The sequence below is a fragment of the Chiroxiphia lanceolata genome, chromosome 5 (genome assembly GCF_009829145.1).
Source record: "Chiroxiphia lanceolata isolate bChiLan1 chromosome 5, bChiLan1.pri, whole genome shotgun sequence".
In the NCBI taxonomy this organism is placed as follows: Eukaryota; Metazoa; Chordata; class Aves; order Passeriformes; family Pipridae; genus Chiroxiphia; species Chiroxiphia lanceolata.
The window spans coordinates 67179711-67206307 of NC_045641.1; the positions used below are offsets into that span (position 1 = coordinate 67179711).

Here is a 26597-nt window from a genome sequence, read left to right on the forward strand (position 1 = left end):
TTCTTCTACATCTTTAGAAGTCTCACACAGTAAATGAGCTATAATAAATTTACACAAGGCAAGATTAGCAAATTTTCTAAACAAGCCTCTTTATTTGTTAAATTTTAGTGTGGATGCTAGGAATTTCGTGTAGTTCATTTTGCCTTTCTGAAAAAACAAGAGAACCTGCCTTTTCAGGCTACAGCAGAACAGTTGCCTGGATTACTTCAGCTCTCATTTTACAAGAGGGCCAGAAAAGAAAGGACTTGATAGCGGGCAACTGGGAGCGTTAATTTTCTTTGCTACTGAGCACAGTGGGCATTTTGGTAATCTCTATGATGAGATATGCAAGGGATGGATGTTGTTTCCCTGTTTCTGTGGAATGTCATGTGGTTTTTTTGTTTTTTTTTTTCCTTTGGTGAACAGAAAAATTGGACAAAAAAGGTCAATTAGATGAACTAGCCCAGTTACTTTTAACAGCGTAGTTTCTACTGCTCTGAGCACCTGTGGCGAAAAATGTCCCCTTCTGAGCCAGTAGTAGAATGCAAAGGGTGAACAGGGATATGATGGGTGGTTTTGTCACAAGGTTGTATCTGGAAATTGGTATTTGGAATGTTCTTTGAGTCATCAAACGTAAAGTGTGGGGATCAAGGGCTCAGCATCTCCGTTCCGAGCACCCTTCGGAGCAACTACTAAGAAACCTTCCCCTTATTGAGCCCCCCTGCTCCTTTCCAAAATCCAAATTATTTTTCTTGCTGCTTTTTCTGATACCACATGTGATGCTTCCCACACATCTTTTAAACTGCATCAGTCAAAGGTCTGAGAGTGGAGGTAGTTTTCCAGAGCATTCACAATCTTACGATGTCCTTTCGTGGGAGTAGGCGGTGAATTTATGCTGGAGCCACAAACATCCCTGTGTCTGTTCCCCACTGTGATACTCCCTGTGCTCATCCTTTTAAAGTCTGTAATAGTATTTGAAGACAGTAATCTAATCTGCCTGAATAATATGCTGCTCTGAGTTTTGTTTCCTTACTGCACACACGTATCTAAAGAGACAGATTTGTCTTTTGTAGTGCTAACAACAAATCCCGGGTCTGTTGAAATGTAAGACCAAGTATATATTGACTTTAGAAAGGCAGAAACTTAACCTCTGGAGTTTTATATTAATAATCTCTCTTCACTTCAATGTAAAAAAAAGAATAGTTGTAGGAATTCTACCAATATACGCCTCTGGTAGGGAGAATAAGTGTTTATATGTCAATGTGTTTGGCAGTGTAACTTTTATGTGCTCAAGGTAAAAAGTGGATCCAAGTTGAATATATGAAAAACTATAAAAGCCGAGACTAATGTAATTTGTTCCCTATTTCAAAATAAAAATCAGACTGATTCGTTTCATTGTCACCGCTGTCAGAAACTCAAGTTGGGAAAAAGGTAGAAGTAAACAAGGAACCAGTGACAAGTCAGTAGCCACAGAAATCTAACAGCTCTTAATAAACCAAGTCAGGCATAATATACAGAATCAAGGAAGGTATAAACATCTCAAATGACGTGGCAATAATAATAATAATAATTATAATAACAACTATATTAATTTTGAACTCCCATGGCAATGAAGATGGACAGCTTTTAGACATCTGACTCAGATTTACAAAACTTTGCATCAGTATACATTACATGAAACACATTTTGCAGTTCTACTGTCTGCCCATCAGCTTTGTCTTTTTTTTTTTTCTTTTTCGTATCCTTCCCAGTTTTGGGTGGTATTTTATTGGTCTGTTTAGGATAACTATTCTACAGTGAGATTGTAGTGCCGCATTTTATAATTACATTGTTGAACATAATCTTTTAAGTGTCTCACTATGAGCTGTGTGACAGCTTCCATTTCTTTTTGAATTCTGACAAAATGATGCAGCTTATTAACTTGTCGGAGTGTGAGAAGAGAGGGGTGTTTGTGTGGCAAATACGACAGATATGCCCGTGGTGCATTGGAAAAAAGTCTACTTCTAGAGGTTCTGGAAGTAATTTTACAAAAATGAGGATTTTTGTTAGTGAAGAAATTTTCACAAATGTTCATGTAAACAGAACTGTTGCCTCGTTAGACATTGATGTGTTTTTTGAGGGGCTCCCTGTCCTCCTGTAGGGTAGAGGGTGTATATTATGTTTTTTTAATTTTAAATTCATTACTATTTCTAAACAGGGATTACAAAAACATCACACTAAAGGATGTCTTGTTTCTTTTGACTTTATGAGTAATGCTTTTTTCCCTTTGCCTCGCAAAGAAACCTTTCCCTGTGAACTTACCCATCAGCTCATGAAGCGCCAAAGGAAGTAAAAGTTGAAACAAAGAAACAAAATATTATGTTGAATAAACTGGAATGTGATGATTTCAAGTTCTTTGTGCTGTGCTGCGTTACCATCTCAACACGCTGCATCCCTTTTCTCCACAACCTTAAACCCTGCTGGTGTGCATCAAGAGAGTAGCATTAAAAAGAGGAAAATGAGACAGCAAAAAAGAAAAGAAAAAAAAAAAAGAGTTAGTTACAGCTGCTTAGAATACTATGGAAAAAGTGGGTTTAGAAAAATGGTCAAAAAACCCACTTCCACTCTTATTACTAATTTCCCAGAACAGCTGTGGTTCTAGATCTGTTCAGGTGACCAGTTCCACTCACTCTGAAGGGTGTGACTGTACTTTTTCAAGACAAGGCTATGCCAAATTATTGGACTTTTTTTTTTCCTTCTTACTAAGTAAGTTTGGCTAGGCCACATTTACTTGGATTAGATACAAGCAAAAAGAAAGCTCACATTGGTTCAGGAAGTTTGTTTTGTGGTTCTTTGGAAAAGAACATTCTGTCCCCTCTTTGCAAAACTAATACAAACAGTCTCTTGGCACAGATGCTGTTCTTTGTGGATACCTTACTTTAAATTATCTCTCACTTATTTTGCAAGATTAAGTATCACAGTTCCTATTTCCTGGATGCATTCTGCCTTGTACAATTGTGCTTTCACTTTGTCACATCTGCAATTCAGTCTTCTAAACATTATTTGAGATCTCTTGGTGAAAAATACTGAGTAATAGTAATGGTGATTATAAATTGTAGGATAGTAAGTGTTGTTTATAAAATAGCACTTCTTTATGAATGATTATATCTCACTATAGAAATGATCATGTAAATATGGGCTGTGTGATTGTTGGTGTTAAGGAAAAAGAGCTGTAGAGGCACAGAGCAGCAGTAAAACATCCAGAACTGTGAGAGTTTTTTATTTACTTTGTAGTTGAGGAATTGTGCGTGAGTTTTGTAGAGGAATGTCCTTTTCCCTTTTACTTCTTTAAAATATGTTATTAAGATACTCTGTTACTAAAGGAGTGCTGAGGACAATGCATTTCATGTGCTTATGTAGGCATTTCTCACATGTGAGAAGCTGGCATGTGTTCCTGGAATTGCAAATGAGAGCAGAGAAGGAAACACACTGTTTGATTAAGTTAATCAAACAGGGAGCAATCTTTAGTGGCCTCTTTTGATAATATATTTGGTGGAACCAGCTAGGGGAGGATCTTAAATGATGTTAATAGGTTATTGGACTGATTCTTCAATTTACTGTAACTTCTACTGTCTTGGGCTCTTACTAGAAGTGAAATGAAAGACATTTTGTACCTTGTACCTTACTAGTCCTACTAGTAGCAAGTAATATTTACAGAGGGATAAAAACAAAACAAATCTCTCCTGCAACAGGTTTGAAGTGAGCTGAAGGTTTACTCACACATTTGGATGTAAATTTTAAGAGAGCTGTATTTTTTTATTATAAAAAGAAAACACAATGAAAACCCCCAAGTTTTTGAACTTTCAATTTCCACACCTTTAAATCCAAAGACTAAAGTATTTTGAATGTCATGTCTGTCTTATCTCTCCAGCAAAGCCTTTTCCTATGATTAAAAGGGCATCAATTTTTCTAATTGTTGCCAAATCCAACCCGAGCTGCCCACACAGTCATTTCACCCTTCCCTCCCATCATTGTCTGATATTTTGTTTGCAAAGTCATTATTCATTAACTGTGTTCATGTCCAGGGCTGGAAATAGAATCACATTAGCAAGGAGGAGCTTGGAAAACTGACCAGTGAAATCCTTTTCTGTTTTACATTGGCTTTCAGATGAGAATCCCAAAACCTGTCACAAATTTCAGAGATGAGGAACTTGGAAACAATGAGTCTGCTAATGTTTGGTATTTTCTTAGCAAAAGTCTTTAGTGTTCCATTCCACTGAGAAGAATTAATTTCTACGTAAGAAGCTCCTGAGATCACAAGTCTGTCCTTTATTTTTTCTTTTACTTACAGAATTACCAGTTTGGTTGGAAGGGACCTCTGGAGATTATCTAGTTCAACCCATCTGCCAAGACAGGGTCACCTAGAGCAGCTGACACAGGAACACATCCAGGCAGGTTTTAAATATCTCCAGAGCTGGAGGCTCCACACCCTCCCTGGGAAAAACCTGTTCCAGTGCTCTGCCACCCTCAGTCTAAATAAGTTCTTCCTCATGTTAAGGTGGAACTTCCTGTGTTGTAGTTTGTGGCCATTGCTCCTTGTCCTGTCAATGGGCACCACTGAAAAGAATCCTGTACCACCCTCTTGGCACCCACTTTTGAGATATTTATATGTATTGATGAGATCCCCTCAGTCTCCTCTAGACTAAACAGGCCCAGCTCCCGCAGTCTCTCCTCATAACAGAGATGCTCCAGACCCCTCATCATCTTGGTGGCCTCTGCTGGACCCTCTCTGGTAACTCCTTTGTCTTCCTTGAACTTTGGAGAATTGAACACAATATTCCAGATGTGGCCTCACCAGGGTGGAATAGAGGGGCAGGACTGCCAGCTCATGGTCAACTTGTCACCCACCAAGACTCCCAGGTCCTTCTCAGCAGAGCTACTCTCTAGTAGGTCTGTCCCCAACCTGTGCTGGTATTTTGGTTTATTCCTCCCCAGGTGCAGCACCCTATACTTGCCTTGGTACACACATCCACACAGATATAGTTATATGTAGGTCTGCATGCAGCTAAACATATTCCCCTGTCTCAGAGCTTTATAGATGACCATGTTCTGTTTAGAGGTAACTTTTGAACATGCCCCTTTTTGCTCTTTGGCATAGGCCCCCTTGCCCTTTTGAGACATGCACACGCACAAAGGTCTCGCTGTGATTGTTCCCAAAGACTCTTTGGTCTGCTGCTTTTTCAGCCTTAGACCTTGGTTCCTCTGAAATCAATGTCAACCCTCTTGCCCTGACCCAGGGTATTGGCAGGCACTGGATGTGCTACCAACCATCCCTGGCTCTTAGTGCTCCTCAGCACTTGCAGTGTATTTCATTAAGAAGACTGACACCTTTACCCATGTTTTTTGCAAGGGAAAAAGTGGACATGGAGGGGTAGAAAGCCTTGCCTGAGGTCAGTGAGCTGGGAAAGGCTGAGACTCTTGGCTGGGAAATGAGTATGGGTGGAAAGCAGCCTGTGCTGCCTTAAGGTATTATGCCTGTGTCTTGTCCTTTCTTCAACAAAGGTTTCCTGGTCAGAAAATTATTAACTGTCTGTCTCCCTTTTAAATATTGAAATGTTGAGGCTTTGACAGAAATACGTGATTAATAGAAACCATTACTATAATCTGGTTGTATTAGTAAGCAAATTCATAAGGTTTAGTACATAAACTAGCTCAGTATACTACTTTTTTCCTATATTAATATGCAACTACTGGATCAAGTCAGATTGACTGAATTGACCTATTGTCACTTGCTCTGTTACTGAATTGACTTTACTGGGGCTTCTTCCCAGTTATGTTGCTATGTCAAATCGATCTGTACTTCTAAATTATTTTTAATTGATTTTATTGTAAAATGGAAAACATCACTGCAGGGCTGGCCCTGTAGGGCAAAGGGAGAGGAACCTCTCATAGAAGTCACAGAATTTGGATAATGTCAAAATCAAAATGGTGTCCTAAAGAGAGTAACTCATAGGAAAATTCCACTGTAAACTGGGCAGGTTTGCTAAAATTTGAAGGACTGTTCAGTGCCTGGAGTGGTGCAGCTATGAAGCTGGAAGTGACTTGTGTTGCAGATAGGCTAGAACAAATGGCTAAATATGATTAAAGAAATGAAGTAGAAAAGGACTAACTCTTGAATGTCAGATTCAAAATTGTTTTAGGGTGAAAGCTGTCCAGTTATCCTGACTGATGTTCCTCTTAGCTACACAGAGGAGTTCTTTTTGATATTACTGGTATTCAGAAAAGTTCACATGTTGACAGCAGTGAATGAAATCTAACCAGAACTATACTTCTGCCTATCATGCAGTAAGGAAAATCACATTTTAAGAAGTCAGGGATTAGCAAGTCTTAACTCATTATATAATGTTCAGTGGAATTGCAAAACTGAACCTGTTTCTTTTCTGTTTTTTTCAGTGATTTGAGCTGTTGGGCAGCTGTTTCCTGAGCAACTCTGGAGACATGCCAGCCACTTGAGGTGAATCAAGCAGTGGCAGGGACAGGACCTACCTGGGCTGAAATTTTAATCCCAGGCACGTGGCATTTGCTCAAGTGATCACTGGTGAGTTGTATATAAGCACAGCTTCTCTTTTTCTGGCTCTTTAACAACTGATATCTTGTTGCAAACTCTTAAGTTTCTGGATGCAAAGACCCACCTGCCTTGCTTGTCTTTCCCAGAGAGTGACTGTGGAGTTTAGAGAAAATGAGTAATCCAGGTTACCATCTAATCTTAGGAAATCCTTCCCTATTTGTTTGTATGTTTATGGATTATTTTCTCCTTTCCCTCCACTCAGTGAGTAACATCCTGGTGAGCCCCGAACCTCAAATCTGTACCATTTGTGTGTTATACTAGATGATATCACCGTGCCTTTTTAATCAGAGGAGATTTTATACCCTCTTCCTTAGGGTTTTGTGGCGTGGTAATGCAAGCTGTGGGGTTCTGATAACAGAAGTAGTGACTGGCTGTTGTCAGCATGAGGGTGATTAAAAATACCTGTGTGTGTGTGTGTGTGTGTGTGTGTGTGCTGGTTCACTTCCTTTCCAGCTGAATAGAAAATGAAACTACTCAAAGCCTTTTATGTAAGTGCATGGATTTTGGTGTTTGTTTTTTTTTTTTTTTTCCTATCCAAATCTCTGCCTGGCTATGCACAGACAAACTTCATCCCCAGCTTCCTTTTGAAGATACTTTGTAAAGAAAACAGTGTACTTGTTTTGACCTCTGAAGTGTGATCCTGTTTTCACTTCAATACTAGACATACCCTCTTGGCTAAAGATAATAGCTAGAAATTTTATTTTATTTTTTTTTTGAGGGGGAAGGTGGTTTCTATTCAGTTTCTCCCATCTGTGATTTTCCTTGATAAAACAATGTCAATCTGCTTCTTCCAGCAGCTGAAGTGCTGTGATCCTTTGACAGAATGTGTGGAGTGCTGCCTTACACCTTGTAACACCCTGCTTTATTTAAGAACTGTCGTGCTGGGCTGACTGCTGTCTTCCTGGAAGTGTGGCACCAAGGAATTATTGATGAGATGCAGCCTGGTCTGCAAAGCGCACGTTTGCTATTAGAAACAACATATGTGCCCTCAGCTAGAGCTAATAATTTAAACATCTCTGTGGAATTTGGGGGAAGCAGCCCCTCTGTACATGGATGGGGTCCCATTAAAGCAGCCAGCTCAGCATCAGGTGCTGAACTCTCCTGTGAATATCAGAATTGATAGTTGGTGCTTTACGCAGAACACACTCAAAGGTGTCTTCTGGAGAAGGTGGAAGGAGCCCCCTGTAAGGATGGATGCAGGAAGGATAATACACATCTGGGGCTCTTGTCTGGCTCTTTCAGGCTCTTACCATATTGTTAAGAGTGCTTGTTGGAATATATGGACAAAAACCCGAAGGTCAGTGCTGTACTGAGCTGTACATGCTATCTCGATTAGCAACGGAGTTGGAAAATTACTCTGGCCTGAAAAATTATGAGGGTAATTCTGGCTCTATGCTGGAGGAGGCACAGGCAGAACAAGGAACTCAAGTACATTATTTCAAGGTCCAGTAGCCTGTTAAACCAGGCTAAAACAAGTAGGCTTTAATTAATGGAAAGTTTGGAAAAACAAATTTGGTGCTGTTGTCACGTAGCCATTGTATTTTTGGAAGCTGGAAGATACCTGTCCTTAAGTTTCTTTTTCTTTTATTGCTGCTGCTCTTCCTGCTTCAGTTCAAGCATAACAGCTGCTATCTTGGGAGCCACTGATGGTATATGCAGTTCTTTTCTGCTGCTGGAGAACTCTGAACCCCAGGACTTAAATATTACAACAACTTCAGTGCTAACGGCAGCAGCTTAGGTGGAGAAAGGTTTTAAAATTGCATCAATTGATTTTCAGAGTGCCTAGAAATAGAGAAAGCAAGGTAGTAATTGAAGCAATGTTTTTTTTATTTAAAATCGTTATTGCTTGTGTAGGTGCACTTTTTTTCCACCAGTAAGGATTTTCAGTTATTAGAAGTTAGAGACCACAGATTTTTCCAGAAGCCTGATAATTACAATGGAAGCATGTCTGTGTCTTGGTCAGGGAGGACACAAATTTAAGACAAGTTGCTGTCTGTTCTGTCTGAAGTACCAGTCTGGCTCAGAGTGCCAGCATGGGTGAGAAGGCAAAAAACCTTTGCTCTCCTGTAACCTGGGTGGGAAACCATCTCCAGGTGGAGAGCTTTCTTCCAAAACCCAAGAATATCAGGAAGGTACGTTGAAAATTCACTGCACAAATAAAGGTTGAGTCAACCAATGCCTGCTTGTCACGTCAGGTAGTGATTGCTCTGTGACATAAATCACCTTGGGCTGTGAGTACATCCCATGTGATGGTTTGCCTGTGGCTGCACTTAAGAAATGCGTGTGAGCTCAAATGCAGCTTTGGGGTTTTATTTTTTTTCTATTTCTGAGAGCACTGTAGAGCATAGAGCTTCGAGTGCAAAGTATGTGGAGAGTGTCCTGCACTTGGGGTTAAATGGTGCTGTGCACTTTGCTTCCAATCCCACAGTATTGCTTTTTGCTATCTGCAAATAGTGTGATCTCTTGAAACTGCAGTTTGAACCTCCATCTGTAATGTGGATTTTCTCATACTTTAAAAAAAAATAAATTATGCTTTCTTTTATTTTTTTTGTTTGCATTTCTACTGTTTCTTAATTATAGTGTCAGAGCAGTATTATAATAGAATCATAGAATATTTTGCATTGGAGGGGAGACCTTATAAAGTCCATCTAGTCCAGCCCCCCAGCAATGGGCAGACATCTTCAATTAGATCAGGTTGCTCAGAGCCCAGTCTAACCTGGCCTTGAATGTTTCCAGGGATGTACTATCCACCACCTCTCTGGGCAACCTGTTCACCACCCTCATTTGTAAAAAACTTCCTTGTATCTTTTCTAATGCAAACTCCTTTTAGTTTAAAGCCATTATCCCTTGTCCTGTTGCTATGGACCCTGCTTAAAGGTCTGTCCTCATCTTTCCTGTAGGCTCCCTTCAAGTACCAAATCACCAAAATGATCGGATAATATAAATATTGCAGAATCAGGTAAATTAACCTCCTGTCTCAGGTGGTTGTTGCTGGTGTACTGAAACACACTGACAGAAATAAATAACCATCATAAGTCCACAAAAGATTATTGGTTAACCATCAGTGATTATTTTGAAACTTAAGAAAAACATTAGTTTAAGCAATTGACATAAATCAAACCACTCTTTTCTTAGCATACATTTTGCTTAGATCCACGCATCACTGAAGCTAGGTGAGTGTTTCTGGTGATTTCACTACAGCAAAATTTAACTTATTTCTAATTCTTGACAAGAGTAAATGAGAGATAATGAGATTTTGTTATTTACTCCAATCAACTTTCGATTTAAAAAACAAAACTCCTAGGAACCAATGGTTTTTTTTTTTTTAATCCTGTATTTCAACACACATGGTTACCCTATCTTTTAAATCCTCGGACTTGGCTGCTCAGATGGGGGATGTGCTTTACGAGAAATAGAGAAATCTGGGCATTTTGAGTGCTATCATTGCATGTGGTGTGGCTGCTGGTGCCCATGTGCCCAGCTCTGCAGGCGAAAGATCAGTGTCACAAATGAGAGCCACGCTGCTTGCCGAGTGTTGACAGCTTGTCATCACAGACAGTGTTTTTTCCTCGTGGCTTGTAGCTGAAAAGATTTAAAAATGATCATAATCTCTTTCCTCAAGTGACTTGGGAAACACTGGCATTGGTTCTTTCCAGATTCAGGGGGAAAAAAAAAGGACACTCTGCTTTTTGTTGGTGCTGAGTTTGCAGTTATTTTACCGTCTCGGTCGGATTTTCTTAATGTATCCAAAATCATTAATCTGCTGTGGAGTGAAAGAGGATGTGAATAAAAGAGATGGTGAGGGGAGAGGAAGGTTGAAATGGTAGTTGCACAGGTTGAGCTTTTCTTGGTTTTAGGTGGGGTGTTCATTTTACTGCAGCTATTCCTGTTACTTAGGGGAGCACGTGAGGAAGGGACTTTGGGAACATGTAATAGAATGTGGCAAGAAGGATTTGTATATCAGCTGGTTTTTCTCTCTCCTTTTAAGTGGGGCCATAGAATTTTTTTGTTTAATGCATAAGTGTGGCCACTCTGTGCTCTGGGCTGCTGGAAGTTAAATTAGTAAATTAAATCCAATTACATAAATACAAACCCGAGCAATCAAGTCCCCCGTAGGGTGCAGGCAGAGAGAGCACCCTTCGTCCTCTGTCATCAGAGGAACAGGGCTCCCACCTTTGTTTGGAGGTTGCTGTGGTGATGAATAACCTTTGCAGAGGGTGTGTGAGAGGGAGTGTGCTCCTGCCTGGGTTCTGGCAAATAAAACAATGCTGCTGAGTGCACGGCTTCTCACTTCCGCATCCAGGCGTGTATCCTGGCAGCGGTCAGCTGCTCCCCAAAATAAGTTAAATAAAAACCCTGTTGTCTTAGGGCTGGTTATTGACATGGTGTAAATCTACTGGTCACTTCCCCACGTTGCTTTCACACCAGGTAGCAGGAGACTGGGTGGTGGCAAACCGTCAGCTTTTTTCCATTGCGTGGAAGGGGAGTTGCAGGGCAGCTGATACGCCTTATTTGTGCAAGTTTATGATGCTGAGCTTTGTCTCATCACCTGGGCTTGAGGAAGAATAGTAGGTAGAGAAAATAGACTGGCAAAGGAACTCTTTAGAAGGAAAGAGGGAAATATTATTATCCAAGAGGGCTTTTTTTTTTTGTCCCTTACCATTGCAAGGTTATATTTTCTATACTGAGGAAAATTTTGTTTCTTTTTACTCTCCCGTTATCAGTAGATATTACAAAAAATTATTATTAAATTTACTGCTGCTCAAAGTCGGTGTGTTTTTCATGCTAAGATACAAAAATCTGATCTCACAACTGCATATTGATACAAAAGTGACTGTGTGAAAATTAGAATTCTGCATGAGCATTACATACTTTCTTCAGGAACTCCCAGAAGTACCAGTATATTTGTACAGGTGTCTGAGGTGTTATAAATATCTCTTCTAGATAAAGAATTGCCTTCAAGGAGATCTTGGAAACTTCATTTGTTTCCCCCTTCCTAGAAAACCCTGGCAAGGGTTGGCAAGATTGTATTACCATCTGAGGCAGCTCATGGAAAATTTTTCTCCCTGCATATGCCCCTCATTCCCTATGTGTGTGAAACTGCCCTATACATAACTTGTAGGAATTGCTCTGTGAAAAATTGAGTCCCTCAGGGATGATCCAGTGGCCGTGACTAACAGCGAATTTTAAAATGTCTATTTTTGCTGCATAATTCCTGAAATGAAAAGAAAAAAAAAAGAAAAAAGAAAAAGGTGTGAATTACTCAGCTCTGTGTCAGCTCCCCATCTCTTCAGAGACCGTCATAATGGGTGGTTTCATTTGTGAGGCTGCGTACTTCGGAGTTTGCCTTGTTCTTGACTGCAGCCATACTGAAGGACCAAACTGGAAGATGAAAACTTTTTAAAAGTAGTAAGGCTGCTTGCAGTATTCAAAATGAAGGTGGCAAAGGCAGGTAGGTCCCTGGCCATCCATTGCATGATTGATGAGTCTTCTTGCTGAGCTAGAGCAGTAGGGGAAATAACGTCCTCTCTCTCCAGCGGTTTTTTGAGGCTTGTCGTCTTGAAGTTTTCCCCGGCAGAATTTAAACATTCTGTCAGCTCTCTTTAGTGGCTCATTTAGTTAAAATCACCTTCAGTAAGGAGTATTTAATTACATCTTCTAATACCTTATTCAGGCTGCCCTCCTGGATTTTTGAGAATCTAGAGAATGCTGCTAATAGAGTGGAGCCAGCATTTACAGGAATAAATTAATAGCAGTCCCATAGCTATGCTTTTTACATCTGACACGTTCTCCAAGGCTAACGTTGTACCTCCCCTACTTCCTCAAATTCATTTGTTCCATTTCAGCTCAGTCTTTTGAAATATTTTGTGATGAATGGGCTCGCTGTACAAGCCGGTGATCAGCAGCAGCTGTTCATAGTCATGCATTAAATTGAATCCATCTGTCAGTGGGCTCTTCAAAGTGTGACTTTCACGTTGTCAGGGGACCTGATTACACCAGAGCAGTATCTGGGTGCTGTTTGCCAGAAAAGAAGAGAACAAATCAAAACTAAGTGTGCTTAAATGGGCTCTGGGATACCCCTGGAGCCTCATCTGTAGAGCTGTGATTTAGCCTGCTGAGATGAGAGCACAGTGGTTACAAGCAGCACTTCTCCACTCACATGCAGATTGGTGTTCAGATGTAGGCTGAAATTAGGAGATGACCTGCAGTAAGCTTTGTAGAAATCATGTGGTGCTTGCTGTTTGTTTTTAATCCTGACCCTTTAATGAACCTCGTTGCCAGCTCTTTACAAATTTTGATTCTAGCATTGTTCTTCAGAGGATGAGCTGAAAAGGAAAAGTCACGCTTTTTTCAAACCAACAAAAGGAGACAACACAGCCTTTTTTTAATTATCATTTTTATTATCATTTTTAATTATAATTTTTATTCTCATTTTTATTATATTTTTTTATTTTCATTTTTTTAATCACTTTTTTATTTTCATTTACAAGTAGAGGAGGGGGAAATGTGTCTCCTGAGGCTGTTTTGCAAACTGCATTTAAGGCAACATTTGAAAGTAACAAATGGTTGTTTCCTGACTGCATTAATTGTTCTTGTAATTTTAAGTGAAAGCTTCAGTCCATAATGTTCTCTGTAAATTACACACTGGATATGGAAACCAGCTGATTCATGGCCTACAGTCTGTTGGCCTTACCCAGAGGTAACTTCTCTTGTTTTCCTTCTCCCAGTTCGTTTCTCACCAAGACTTCTGTGGTGAGGACTGGGCTCATGCTGGGTTGTGTATATAGCTTTATGGAAAAGCATTCCTTACCAGCAAAAGCTTATTGACCCAAGTATGTAATTTTCCTTACATCATTTCACTGTAGGAAAGCAAACTTTCCTTGGAGAAGGGGAGCAGTGTTACAGCCTCCTTTGCCACTGTGGAAGTCTTATTTTTATAATAGCAGAGCCATGTTTTATTTCTAGGCTCTGTCATGGTCTCCAGGCACAGATACTACTCATTGTTGGTGATCAGATAAACGTGATTTCACATCACCCATGCCAGCAGGAGACCTGATGCAGTGGGGAAGTCCATCCATGTTTTCCTGCTATGAGCTTCTCCGTCTCACTTCTGCCATGGAGTCTGCAGGCATCGCTGCTCAACAGTGCAGCTGCATTGCTGTGCATTCCTGGTGCAGGGCAGAGCCAGCCCTTTAATTAACACCAAATTCAGTGCTGGCAGAAGCAGAGAGAGAGGGTAAAAAAAAAAGAAAGTAACACACTAAAACAGAACACCCACGCTGGCTTTGTGAGCTTGTATTTCATGTCAGTTGAAGTGTCTCTGAAGTGAAGTATCTGTTGTCCTATGGTAAAAGAACCTCTTTTTGGCTTTTCTTTGACATATAGAAAGCATCACTGCCTGTACTGGAGAGCCTTTTTTTGCTGTGTACCTGGTAAATACAGATGATTTTTTTTTAAATGGAAACTCATTAGTGTGTTCTGCAGAGAGAGGGTGAGAATTGCACTTTGGGTGAAGAGATTGATTGATGTTGGCTTGTGTTAAGAAAATATGGTTGACAGAAGGAGTCAATACATGCTCTTTTTTTTTTCTTCTGTAGAGTACATTGCTTTTCCTGCATGTGTTTAATCAGGAAACTTAGCAGGAGAATGCCATTGCTTACTAGCTGACAGTATCTTGTTATCTTCCTTTAAAATACTTAATAGTGTTAAAATACAGTTATTAAGATTTGGTGCTCATTTGCACAGGCACTTGGGACTTTGGATTGTAAACATGCAGTATCTGTAAATTATCTGTGCAGAGTAAGTGTTCAGTCCTTCACCATTTAACTTAATGAGCAGTCAAAGCTGTGCACCAGTGAGTGTGTGAAAAGCCATGTTCTGTGAACCCAGAGATGAGTGTGTCCCTCCTCACTGGGAGTGCTCAGACCTCTGAAAAGTGCCGGATTCTGATTTCAACTTTTCAAACTTAACATGATGGGCCTGAACAGAAGGAGTCGGCAGGAGAGGCAAGAGGAAAACTCTTTTCCTTCCCACGTAGAGAAATGGAGGAGGACATGGAGAGCCTACTGAAAGGGACAGAATTCCCACATCAGAAAGAGCCACGTGGTGTGACATCTCCGTGAAAAGCTCTGGGGGTGTCTGTGTGCGGCATCAGCCCACTCAGCTCCCACGTCCCTCTCCAAGACCACAGAGCTGCTGAACAGTTGGGGTTGGAAGGGACCTCTGGAGATCATCCAGCCCAACCTCCCTGCTAAAGCAGGGTCACCTGGAGCAACCTGCACGGGATCGCGGTCGGGCGGGTGTTGAATGTCTCCAGAGGAGACTTCGCAGCCTCTCTGGGCAGCCTGTTTCCAGTGCTCTGGCACCCTCACAGTGGAGAAGTTTCTCCTCATATTCAGATGGAATGTCCCGTGTTTCAGTTCAGCACGAACAGGCAGGGTATGCCAAGCCCACCACTGCGTGGATATTTGAAGAGGCAGCATTGATATCTAAGAGGATTATGAATTAAATCCTTGTCTACACTGTACTGATCATTAAGGGTGAAATGATTAACTTTTAAAACAAGGTTCTTTTCCTTTGGTTTTTTCAGCTACTTTTAAAAATGAGCTTTTTGGGACCATGGTATGCTGTAAGCAGAAACACTGATTGGTTTTTGGTTATCTCTGTATCTTTAGTTTCTCACTTGAAACTAGCTGAATAATATATTTTGTGAATATCTGTGACTGAATACGGGTTTATATCACTGAGATAAATTCATAGCATAAGCAGTACAAGTAGTGTTGTGTAAAATTTCAAGGTTTTTTATGATTTTATTGTATTTGTAGTTGCATTCTAGTATCTGATTTAATTTTTATCAGGTGTGTATGTGTGCTGGCTTTGATTACACCATGACAAAACAGATACTTTGTTCTTGCAAATGCAGAGCTGGGAATGGTATAAGGAACAGAGAGCACTGACATAAGAGCTTTGTAATCTGTTACTTGCTACACTTCTTAGTGAAGGTCTGAAACTGTAATGATTGAATCAATAAGGATGTGATAGACAGCAAAACATTTTGAAATTCCTAGCGACCTGGTTTTCATGTAGTACATTTTAGTAGATAATCCTATGCCAGCATTATTAAAGTTCCTCAGTTTCTATTGTAGCTATTATAAAAGGAGCTAAAATACTCTTTGTCATTTGGAGATGGAAATTCCTTCCACTTTATTTATTTATTTGGGAATTGTATATGAAAGCTCTGTTGATGTATAGAAAATGTAACATTTTGAAAACGTTTGCCATAATATATTGTTGCCAATATCTTTACTGCAAGATTTCTTCTGATGGAGCCTCAGTTGCAAACAGGAGAGTTTACTTTTTCAGGAATTCCTTTTGGTAAGTGAGGTGGAATATAGCCTGCTGTAAGCAATGCAGAATTTCTTACTCTTACTTCTTACTCTCTTGTCTACTGCAGCTGGGATGATTTATAGGGAAAAGTAAAAGTCTACTCTGTGCTAGTCTGTATTCCCTAAAAATGCTGTGTAGTAGTATACTGCATGACCAAATAGCATCTGTAGTAGCAATGGGCTAAAGGTTACATTTGTTTCCAAATTAATTACCAGATTTATTTTCCTGGGGACAATTTACTTTCACCTCTTCCTCAGTCAAACACTGCTGTGATAAAGCTGTACCATGTGAAATTTCACTGGGTCATATGAAATTTGCTTTTGGCAAAATAAAGAAAAACCAGTGGCATGACTATTCTGGATGAGTAGAAAAGCCACTGCAGACTGACACTTCACTGACACCTCAACCACCAGCTGCTGAATACTGAGCTGCTGCTGTTTGTGTTTGTGATGGTGCATATGTGCACAAACCTATGTCCATTTCTTCTATAGGTACCATCTGCTTCTGTTTGTGGGCAGCACATCTCAAGTAAATAAGTAGCTGCATTAGGAATTATCTGTTGTTTTCTTTAAGGAGAGGAGTGCACATTCTAGTCAGTGATGTGTCTCTTGCTGTTGGTCTCCTCTTTGCAATTGCTGACTCAAATGCATGTACTAGTCAGTGAGAGAGGGCTGAATCCTAATCTGTGATTTCAAAGAATAGCCACTTTCCTGTTGGTGTAATTTACATTTCACTCCTCAACAGTTGCTGTGCAGTTAGGTCAAGGCAAACCTGCAATTTTATGTCACAGCCTGCTCTGTTTGAAGCTGGGTGCTTGGCAAGGCACCAATTTATTGTGAAGCTCCTAATGTCATAGATTGAGAGAATGGTTTGGGTTGGAAGGGACCTCAAAGATCATCTAGTTCCAATCCCCCTGCCATGGGCAGGATACATCTTCCACTAGACCCCATCCAACATTGCCCTGAACACATCTGTCCAATTCCATCCCTGTCTGTTGTCCTTTTTGCAGCTTAACCAAGAGCCCCTGTAACATACCACAGCTCTTCAACAGGTCATGCAACACGTGCTCTGTGTAACACAGGGCTGCATCAATGTTTTGTCTTCTGTGGCCAAATAACATTTTGGGTGAAGAAGATGCTGCTGTTCTGCTGCTTTCTTGGTAGACTTAATTGCTGATAAATAGGGATCTGATTCAACTGACAGCTTGTACAGTATTGATACGTTCCTATGAACCTGTTCTGGGGAGTGTAGAGCTCCCCAGACTGCTTCAGGAACCCAGGCAGGTGGAGCTAATAATTCCTGTAACAGAGGTGAAGTGCAGAAAAAACACACTCTGTGGCAAAGAAGGAAATGCAAATTCCCTCTGTGAAAAGGAAGACTAAAGTTCAGGATACTGGCAAGACGTTGATACACCTGTGCAGTTTTATAACACTGGACTGCAAGCACCAGTTCAAGGTTTGTTTTTAAAGAGGAAGGGTATAATTCTTACTTCAGTTTTTGCGCTGATCATTCTTCAGGATGAGGAACAGACTTTATCTGTCTAAAATTCTTAGTGAAGATCATAAAGATCACCTGCTTTTTGATGTGGTCGACCAGGTGGTGTTGGCTGCTAACAAATGCAAAATATTAAAGCAGATGGATCAGACACAAGTCATTATAGTTGTGTATTGCAAAGATGGGCACATTTTTTGCTTGTTTTTTGTCCCATTGCTTTTTGTCATTTAAATAAAGCTCTTAGCTTTTCCTTGTTGTGTAAATGAATTATTCTTATGGTTCTTAAAATATTTTTTGTATGCTTAAAAAAAAAAAAGCACAGAACTTCTTTTACAGCTGTTAAATTGTTTCTCATGCTTCTTACTCTTGTTTGGAGAAGAGGAAGTCCCAAAGAAGTTCAGACCAGAACTCCTCCTGTCTTTAGTATTGCTACTTCTTAAAAAAACCAAGCACAAAACCTTTCTACCATGTGACCATTTAGAAAAGCAGTGTCTCACATTTTCAGTTAAACATGCATTTAAAATTCATTACCAATATGAACAGTACAACTAGCTGTTGTAAGCAGCTGTAAGCTACAGCCCCTTTTCCCTGGTTCCTACTTTCTGTACTTCTTGGTGCTCCATGTGCATGTGTATATCAGAATTGTTTTCTCCACTCTCTCCTCACTGGGCTTATTTCCACTCTTTACTGGCACAGGAAGCAGAAAAACTTTTCAGGTACTGTTTACAATTTGTTTTAGAGATTAAGTTTGCACCCACAGGTGACTGTGAGTGGGATGAGTTCCTGAAATCTTTTGCTGTTTTGACATTCCAGCTTTGGTTTGAGCAGCTACCATCTGCTCTGGGCTTTTCCTCAAAATTATTCACGCGAGTTAACTTCCCATAAAGTTTTTAACCAGCCCTTTAGTCTCATGCCTTAGTACCTAAGACCTGGGTGACCTGGCAAAGCAGAGCTTTGGGGGTGTGTGTCCTGTCTGACTTTCTGTTGTGTCCAGAGTACATGCAGCCTGTCACTTGGTGTTCTGAATTGTGCTGTGCTCAGGTGTGGGGTGCTATGTTTGCTGTTGAAATAACACAGCATGACCGTGTGTCATCGGTACAAAATGTGGGGTGAGCTTTAGGGTGTATGTAGGGAGCAATAGGGGTGGTACTGAATTATATACTGCTCCTGTAGATCTCTGCAGATTCAATTCCTTTTGACAAGTTTGATAGGGGTTGAATAGGTGCAGTTGAAATATGGGGTCCTGGCATGATACATGTTAGTGATTTTATGTGGTTGGTTTTAGTTATAAATGGTGTTCAAAAATCCATGCATTGAGGTTTTTCAATGCCAGTTGGAAAAGGTATCCCTCCCAGCAGCATTCATGCTGCTAGAAATTCTCACTGTTCTCTGTTCTGCTTTGTAAATTTGGATATTTTTCTTTCAAGTTATATGCTTTAAAAATTACAGTAAGTAGTCAAATATACCTTTAAGAAGTCCTTATCACTTGTGGTATGACAGCACAGTAAAATTGACCTTGGTACTGGGGGCTTTGAAAAGACTGCAGTAAATGTCTGGATGTTTACCTTGTAAAACTGCCTTCTCTGCTTGGAAATATTCAGTAATTTAGTGGTTTGTTGATAGTAAATTCATGATGCTTCAGCTAAACTACTGGGAGTAGCCATACTGTGATCTTCTTCCCTTTTACAATGGTATTCACTGTTGTAAAATGCTAATGCAATGGCTATAGGTATTGCACAGCAACAAGGTAACCATTTACTTCATAAAGAAAATAATTCTTGGTCAATGCCCTTGGAAAACTCAACAAGGAATGTCATACCGTACTTCACTCATAAAGAAGATTGATACCTATTTGCTCATATGCAAAGTTATTTGTCATTTAGGGAGGAGGTTAAGCAGCACCTCAAGTGTAAGCAATGCCTGACTGTGTCTTGAAGCATTTTTTTTTTTTAAGGTGGAGTTTTGAAAGAATGTGGTATTAACTATGAAAGAATGTGTTGTTTGCTGTTTGACGATTTTAATGATCTCAATTGTTGTTTGTCAAAGTAGGTATCAGGGTGTACAACACTGATAAATCTTAGTCTGTTTGCCCTGTGAGCATTTGTAGCTTATCATCACTAAAGAAAATCTTTGTTAGGAATTTAAAGCACTGATATCACCAATACTTTGCAGAACTTCAGAATCTGATTGCTCTGAGATGATAAAAGTATGATTATCACAACAGTCCCGAGCTTCATTTGAAGTTATTTTCTTGACACTGCATCACAGATTTACACACTTCTATTTTATTTTGCTAATAAAGTAGAGTCCACAGATTTTAGCTGTGAGAACACAGTCTTAATCCTAAGGATTTCCTTTATAAGTGTGGGGATTTTGTACCAGAAGTTATGAAGGGTGTTGATTCTAGCTACTTTCAGCATGTAGTTAAGGCTTAGGGGCAATGTGTACAGTTGCAAGCACATCCAGCAGTAGAAGACTTAAATTTTTCGAGTTTTGTGTTAAAAGACATGGCTTAAATCTGATCTGATTTTTTTTTTGGTGAATTATATATATATAAATCAAACTGAAATTGTTTTCAAATAGCGAAGAATCTCTTGTTTTGAGTTTAAAATAAAATTATGTTTCCATACTAAATTTCACTCTGAATTGTCATAACCATTGAGAGAGGATGTGATGAGAGGATGAGAGCAGGCACGACTGTTCCTAGTTTTGGGAGAAGGAGTCATTGAATTTTGAATTAGTGAGAGTCCACAGTGAATCTAATTAAGGGGAAGAATGAGATACATCTCTCTTGAGAATTTTTTTTTTTTTTTAATGGAAGATAACCTGTTTTAGAGATGATGTGTGCAAGTGGGTCTGTCTGGGACATCTCCAAGGTGGCAACAAGAGGTGTTACCTCTGGTCAAGGAGAAGTCCTGAAAGTGATGCCTGCACTTTTGTTGAGCTGTGCCCATGACACATGTGGCACTTTCTGTGGTTGCAGGAGCAGCTTCTGTGTGTTCAATTCCATACCTACAGACAACTGTGGATTACTAAAGATGTCACACTCAGGAGAGGAAGAAAACCCATCTCTCCCATCAGAATATTTATAGCTGCCATATTACTTGTGGTTATGTCTGTGCTATATAAGTTATCACAACATTAACATATTTATATGCCATTTACTACTCAAATGCTTATGAGACAAAACCAGAAAATTAAAGTGCGGTTATTTTTTTAAACCTCTGATATTGATATCTTTTGTAAATACAGAAAATACTTTTAATTATATTTTAACAAGCAGTTATGAAAAAATGCCTCCTGTTGAATCCTAAATGACTAAAAATTACCTACTTTTATTTTATTCTTTATGTCTGTTATTAGAACCTGTATTTGACATATGTAGATATCATTTGATCTTTTAAAACCAGAGCTGATGTTTCTACAGTAAGCTCTGCCTGTTTTTCTCTCTTTCCTGACAGTAAATAGTTGGATTAAAGTGCTTATCAATGCATTATTGAGCAATATGAAAGGCCTGAGTCCAAAGTAACTTATGACACCTTGTTCATCCTGTGTCTTGATGTATTCCAGTAAAAAACCTCTTTCCCCAATGCATGGAACACTTAGTACTCTGATCTTGTGAATGGCAGAGACAAGGTTGTGGCTGGTCCACCTATCTGTTATCGTGCTGTCTTTGGCTCAGTCATTTTTGTAATGAGAGCTGAAAATCATGGTGGTTTTAATTTTGATTTTTAAGGTTCTCTTAACAAACTGAACTTTTAGGGCTGTTTGATGCTGTGTATCCTTTATTGCTCATAGTGGAGGAAACATAGCTGTTAATTTGGTAAAGTTACCCACCATTTCTTTTTTTCTCACACAACTAAATTGCCCAAGAGGACAGCAAAAAAGGGTACCACAGGATGGGAGAAAATCCTATGTGAGTGTTGAGCAATGTGGGATTAGGTCGGGTTCAGTAGCTGAATGTTTGGGCAGTCCGGAGATGAGGGGTTTGAGAGTCCCTTTGTGCTCTGTGGTTATTGTCACAGGGCAGTGACTCACAGATGTAAATGTCAGGCCACACCTATATTGTCACCTGCCAGCTTTGGTCCTGCTGGGGAGCAAGAGAGGAGCAAACTGGGTCAGAATGACAGGCTCTTTGACTGAAAAAGGGGGCTGTAGGGAGAGGAACACAGGGATGCTTCCAGGTACCTGCTCCCCTTTTCCCAGGAGAGAAGGTGGCAAGCAGAACAGGAACTTCTCACCGCCTGGAATTAATGCACTGGGAAAGTAGTGGAGCCACAGTGAAATGAAAAGCAGTATTACTCCACTGTTTTGGCATTAGCCCTCTTAATTGCATTACATTTTTTAATTTCTTTTTTTTTTTTTCTCCCCAAGCTAAGGTCCTGCCTTTTGACCGGTTTTGCTTCTCAGTTCATCTACTAGAAGCAATCATTTCACCCTTTGGACGTCAGTGTCCTTCTCTTTATCCGTCTTTGACCTTCAGAATTAGTCGTCTAATTGTGTTTGACCAGATTGCTAAGAAATAATTTTGTGAATACTAATGGTGCTCAGTATGGACCCCTTCAAGTCCTAGTGCTTGCAGAAGCAGCTGCAAATTTTTTCCCCTCCTGTGTTCAACCAGCCCCAGGAATGAGCACTGTGATTCAGCATAAGTGGCTTTTTGCTCAAACTCCTTATACTCAAAACCTGGTTCAAGCTGCACTTGAAAGTCCCCCCCTTCCCCAATTTGTTTCACAGCCTCCTTGTCGTGATTTGTTGTGGTTTTTAGTATTGATAGAACATTTCAAAAGATGTTGCTGTAGAAGAACATCTTCAGGAGATCCTGTATTGGCATTTGGATAATATTGTTGAAGTTTGAATTCTGACTGAGTTAAAACCCAAATGGTGCTGAAGTCTGGGATTTTAGTAGAAATGAAGTTGACAGTAGTAGGAAATGTTTTAAAGATACAAACTGTGCTTTCCACTTCAGGTTAAATCTTACTGTAGCTTATTGTAACCTTAATTTTTTTCTTAGAAATGTCTTTTAACGTTTTATTTTACAGTATTTATGTTAAACAGTTTAGAGGATTAGCATTTTGCCATCTCAGTAAAACTATTAAATTGCCAAGAACCCTACTTGATGTTCTCGAGAGGATTTTTAGAATTTTTCTATGTATTTTTAAAATGCCCTGAGTCTGTAAGTGCTCTGTGCTGTGCATCTGAAGTCACGTTAAAGGATTCCCAGGTGCAACTTCCCTGCCTCTGAGTGCCTTTTAACATGAATTCAGGGTAGTGGTTGTGCCCAGGCTGCAGGAGCAGTGATGGTGAGCAGTGATGAAACACTGATGGCTGTCCTACTTTTGGATTTATTCCATCCCTCAATTCCATTCTCAACAGCACCCAGCCTCCCTCTCCTCCTTGCCTGAAAAAGACCCCTCTATGTTTCAAAAATATTGTGTATTTTCTTAGGTGCAAAGGAGGAATACTACTTGGAGTTCATCAGACTTTTTATGGTGGTGTTTATAATTATTTTGCTTTAGAAAGAGGACTTTATTTTTGTGTGTTTATTTATTGTACGCTGTTAAAGCTCTTATTGAGCTTCCAAAGACAAGTTCTGAACAGGAGCTAAGTGGATGCTTTCAAGTACCTAAATAATAACTGGGGCGACCTGAACATGTAGGAAACCCACACTCTTCTCTCTCTTTTCTTTTTTCTTTCTTTCCAAAAGCTTATTTTTCTTTTCCTTCCTGTTACCACGCTCTGTGCCCTGGGATTTACGCTGACGTTTGGCATTGAAGAATGCTTGTATCAAACTCATCCAGTTTGAATTCCTTTCAATACATAATTAAAGAGAGTGAAGCAGAAAAAGCTAGATTTAACAGTTTGATCTCTTTATTTATTTTTTTTTTTCAATTGCAAAACACTAAGAAAGAAAGGCTTGGAACAATACAAAGCTGTGAATCTGAGAGATTAGTATGCTCTGAAGATGCTTTGGAGTGGGTGCACAGTACGGATGCCAGTCCTTATTTTGCTTCCTCATTACAAGCACTTTTGTTTCAAACCTCTTTTGTTTATAAGGATTCTGAAAGCAGTCCTAGAGTCGAGATGCACAAGGCACTAGGATTCACCAGAATAACAGTCAGTGTTTAGATATTCACCAAGAACAAATCAGGTACCATTTTAGCATCTTAGTGTGCCTTTATAGTTATCAAGCTTCTGTCACTACTGGTTAAGTGCTACTACCAGTTAAGTGTCATTGCTAGTTAAGAGATACTTTCTGAAGTATCTCACTGTGCTATGGTTTCTGATTTATTTTCATTTAAGTATAGCACCTGACAACTTTAAAATACACAGATTATTTTACAGTCTCCCACATGGATTTTTGTGGAGATTTGTTGGCTTAACAGCCATCTAAAACTGAGTGATTGTAGTACACTGAAGCTGGTGCTGTGATCCCTCTGTTCCTGCTTAGTCCTTAAAGATTCTGCTCAGTCAAAGGTGTCAGTGGTTTCAGCTCTGCCATCTGCCTGCCTGAGTTTTTCAGGTGACTTGCATGTGTCTCAAACCACGTAGTTAGAGAGTCACAATATATAAAATATCAAGAGTACGGAGCATTGGCTGGAGTCTTAAGCTACAAGTTGATATAAAAAGAGAAAAACAATTGTACAGGGGTCATTTGGTGATTCACCTGAGCAAATTAATTGAGTTTAGAGACAAATCCTTTATGATGGGTCCTGGTTATGTTCTGGCTTAGCAGAGTTGGTTTATACTTAAAGAGAAGAGAGGTGAATAAGGGATGCAAAGCGATGAAATGGGTCTCTGCCTGTTCCCCATGAGCCAGCACTCCCAGCTGGGTCCAGGTTGGACTCTTTCTTTTGGTGCTCATAAATCCACCTTTGTTGTCCTCCAGTTTTTCAGTTTTACTCATAATTTGAGGAGAGCGAGAGTAGTGGAAACCATGGGAAAGAAAGTGCAGGACTACAGCCATAATGAAGAGCACTGAGGAAGTCTGACTTTTGCAGCAGGCTCTCTAGGAGTAGGATTGAGAAGAGAGCCCTATGAATAAGTTTTTGACCTTAATTATTTTTTTTAATGTATAACACTGTACTGATTTTCCAGCCATCCATTCTTTTCTCGGGAAAAGAAGGGTATGCAAATTTAAGTTGCAATGAAAGAGGCATGCAGAAACAAAACTGAAAGCACCCTTTCTTCTTCCATTTCTCTTTTTTTTTTCTTTACTTGTAAAAAGAAACTGAAGATCTGTCTCTGCTTCAGGAGAGACCTCTTTTCAGCACTGTATCAAAGTGCAGGGGGCTGTTAATCACTTATGAGGTTTCAGTTGGAAGAAAAAAATCAGTCCAGTTATTCACTTCTGTGATCAGCCAAGGCCATAACTCTGAGAACTGCAAGGGGCTATTTTGTTTCTGTTTTTATCCAAATCAGGAGGGAGGGAGAAGTATTATAAGTTAGTGACAGTTTCAGTGTACAGTTGTGAATACTTTAGTAACCCTCATGTCCTGTAAATCCCGAACACCTGTCCAAACATCAGGGTTAGCTTAGAAAAAATATTGTTATTTATTTTGCTACCTGGGTTGTTAGTGTCTACTAAAATCTCTGTTTGCAGCTGAGCTTAAATATGTTTTAATTCCGTTTGTACTAACAAATGGTTGAAAAATCTAGAACTATCACGCTGCTTATGAATTGGAACACATAGCTTTTTTAACTTTGTAAATAGTAATACAAATGAAAACATTGTTGCAGATCAGTGGATGTTTTAAATGGAGAAACTGCCCATCCAGAGCCTAAGCTCATTGAGAATCTGTTCAAAATGATGTGGGGTGAGGGGGACTGTGTATATTCAGCAAGCATTTCTCCAAACCAGTTGCTTTTGCAAAAGGAGTTCAATTTCGAATTTTTATGCTGAAAAGTTTTCCTGTTTCAAGACTGAAAATTCTATCATGAAACCTTTAAACAACCAAGTGCACGTTTTTTGGTTGGTTGGTTGGGTTGGGTTATTTTGTCCAGGGGGACAGCAGAAGCTTTAGCTTTGATACCCATTAACAGAAGCTCTTGCACAGTTTGCACATGAGTTGTGTAGTCTTTATGTGCATCCTCTCTCTGTCCTTCACAGGGGTTCTGTGCCTGCTAGGGAGGAGGCATTGGACTGACTGCTCCTTGCTGTGGTTCCTCGACAGATGGTGGGTTAGTTGAACTTCAGGAACAAAGGTGGTTTTCATCAACTTCTCCCCATCCCCCATTGTCTAGGAAGGATAGGAAAGTACCCAGATTCTTACTGAATAACCGAGTAACAAAGGGCAAAGGTTCTGAGGTGTTTTAGCAAGCACAGAGCCCCATAAAGCTTTGTGCACAGCCATTTCAGAAAGCGAAAATCAACTGAGGGTTGGAAATGTAGGTGACAGAACAACTTTTAAAGTCCAGAAAGGTGGAATTGAAGAGATACTGCATGTGCAACACCTTGCTTCATTGCCTGATTCTCCATGGCAAGTGAGCAGTTAAAGAAGTGGAGGAAAAGGTGATGACAGAGGGAACTGCTTAGGGGAGTGGTGCAGAAGATGTTGGCCAGGAGGTAGAATGGGGTTTGAAAGCAGAAGTGCTGATGTCCCTAATGTGTTTTAACATGCTGGCTCAGAGTGCAAGGTTTATATGGTGATTTGGGCTTCTTGATCTGTGTTTTTTATGTAAGCTCTTCTGTAGAAAATGGTTTGACACAGTGATGCAATTGCACTCTGATAGGCACCTGTCCAAAAAGAATCCATCTGCTCCTGCAGTGTGTGGTATTTGGTTGCAGAGTTGAAGGCAGGTCCCTTCCAAAGGGGATGCTGTGTTGCATTTACCAAAACAGTGTGTGTAGCAACAAGGTAAGATATCTGGCCAGCACAAGCAGCAATACAGTGATGCCCAGGGATTGCTGCTTTTTGGACTGGACCAAAAAATCTCCATGTGCTGCTGTGTGGACAGACAGGCTCACGTGAAAGATCTTTCATGTATTTCTTCATTGTACTGTATGCATGTGATCCATGCAAACACAAGAGCTACTTGCACTGTAGGTTGGTTTAGCAGGTAAAGAAATGCCAGCACTTAGCAGGTTATGCTCATCATGCCCGAACAAGGAAACAGTTCATGAATTTGA

General features: G+C 40.0%; 1 protein-coding gene across 4 annotated transcripts in view; it reads left to right on the top strand.

Annotated features, from left to right (window-relative positions):
* EPS8 (epidermal growth factor receptor pathway substrate 8) overlaps positions 1 to 26597 on the top strand; it is a 136289-nt gene that overhangs the window by 26976 nt on the left and 82716 nt on the right. For all 4 annotated transcript variants that reach the window (XM_032687235.1, XM_032687232.1, XM_032687236.1 and 1 more), the window contains exon 2: positions 6412 to 6556. The gene's annotated coding sequence lies outside the window, so the exon portion shown is untranslated. The remainder of the gene's footprint in view (positions 1 to 6411; positions 6557 to 26597) is intronic.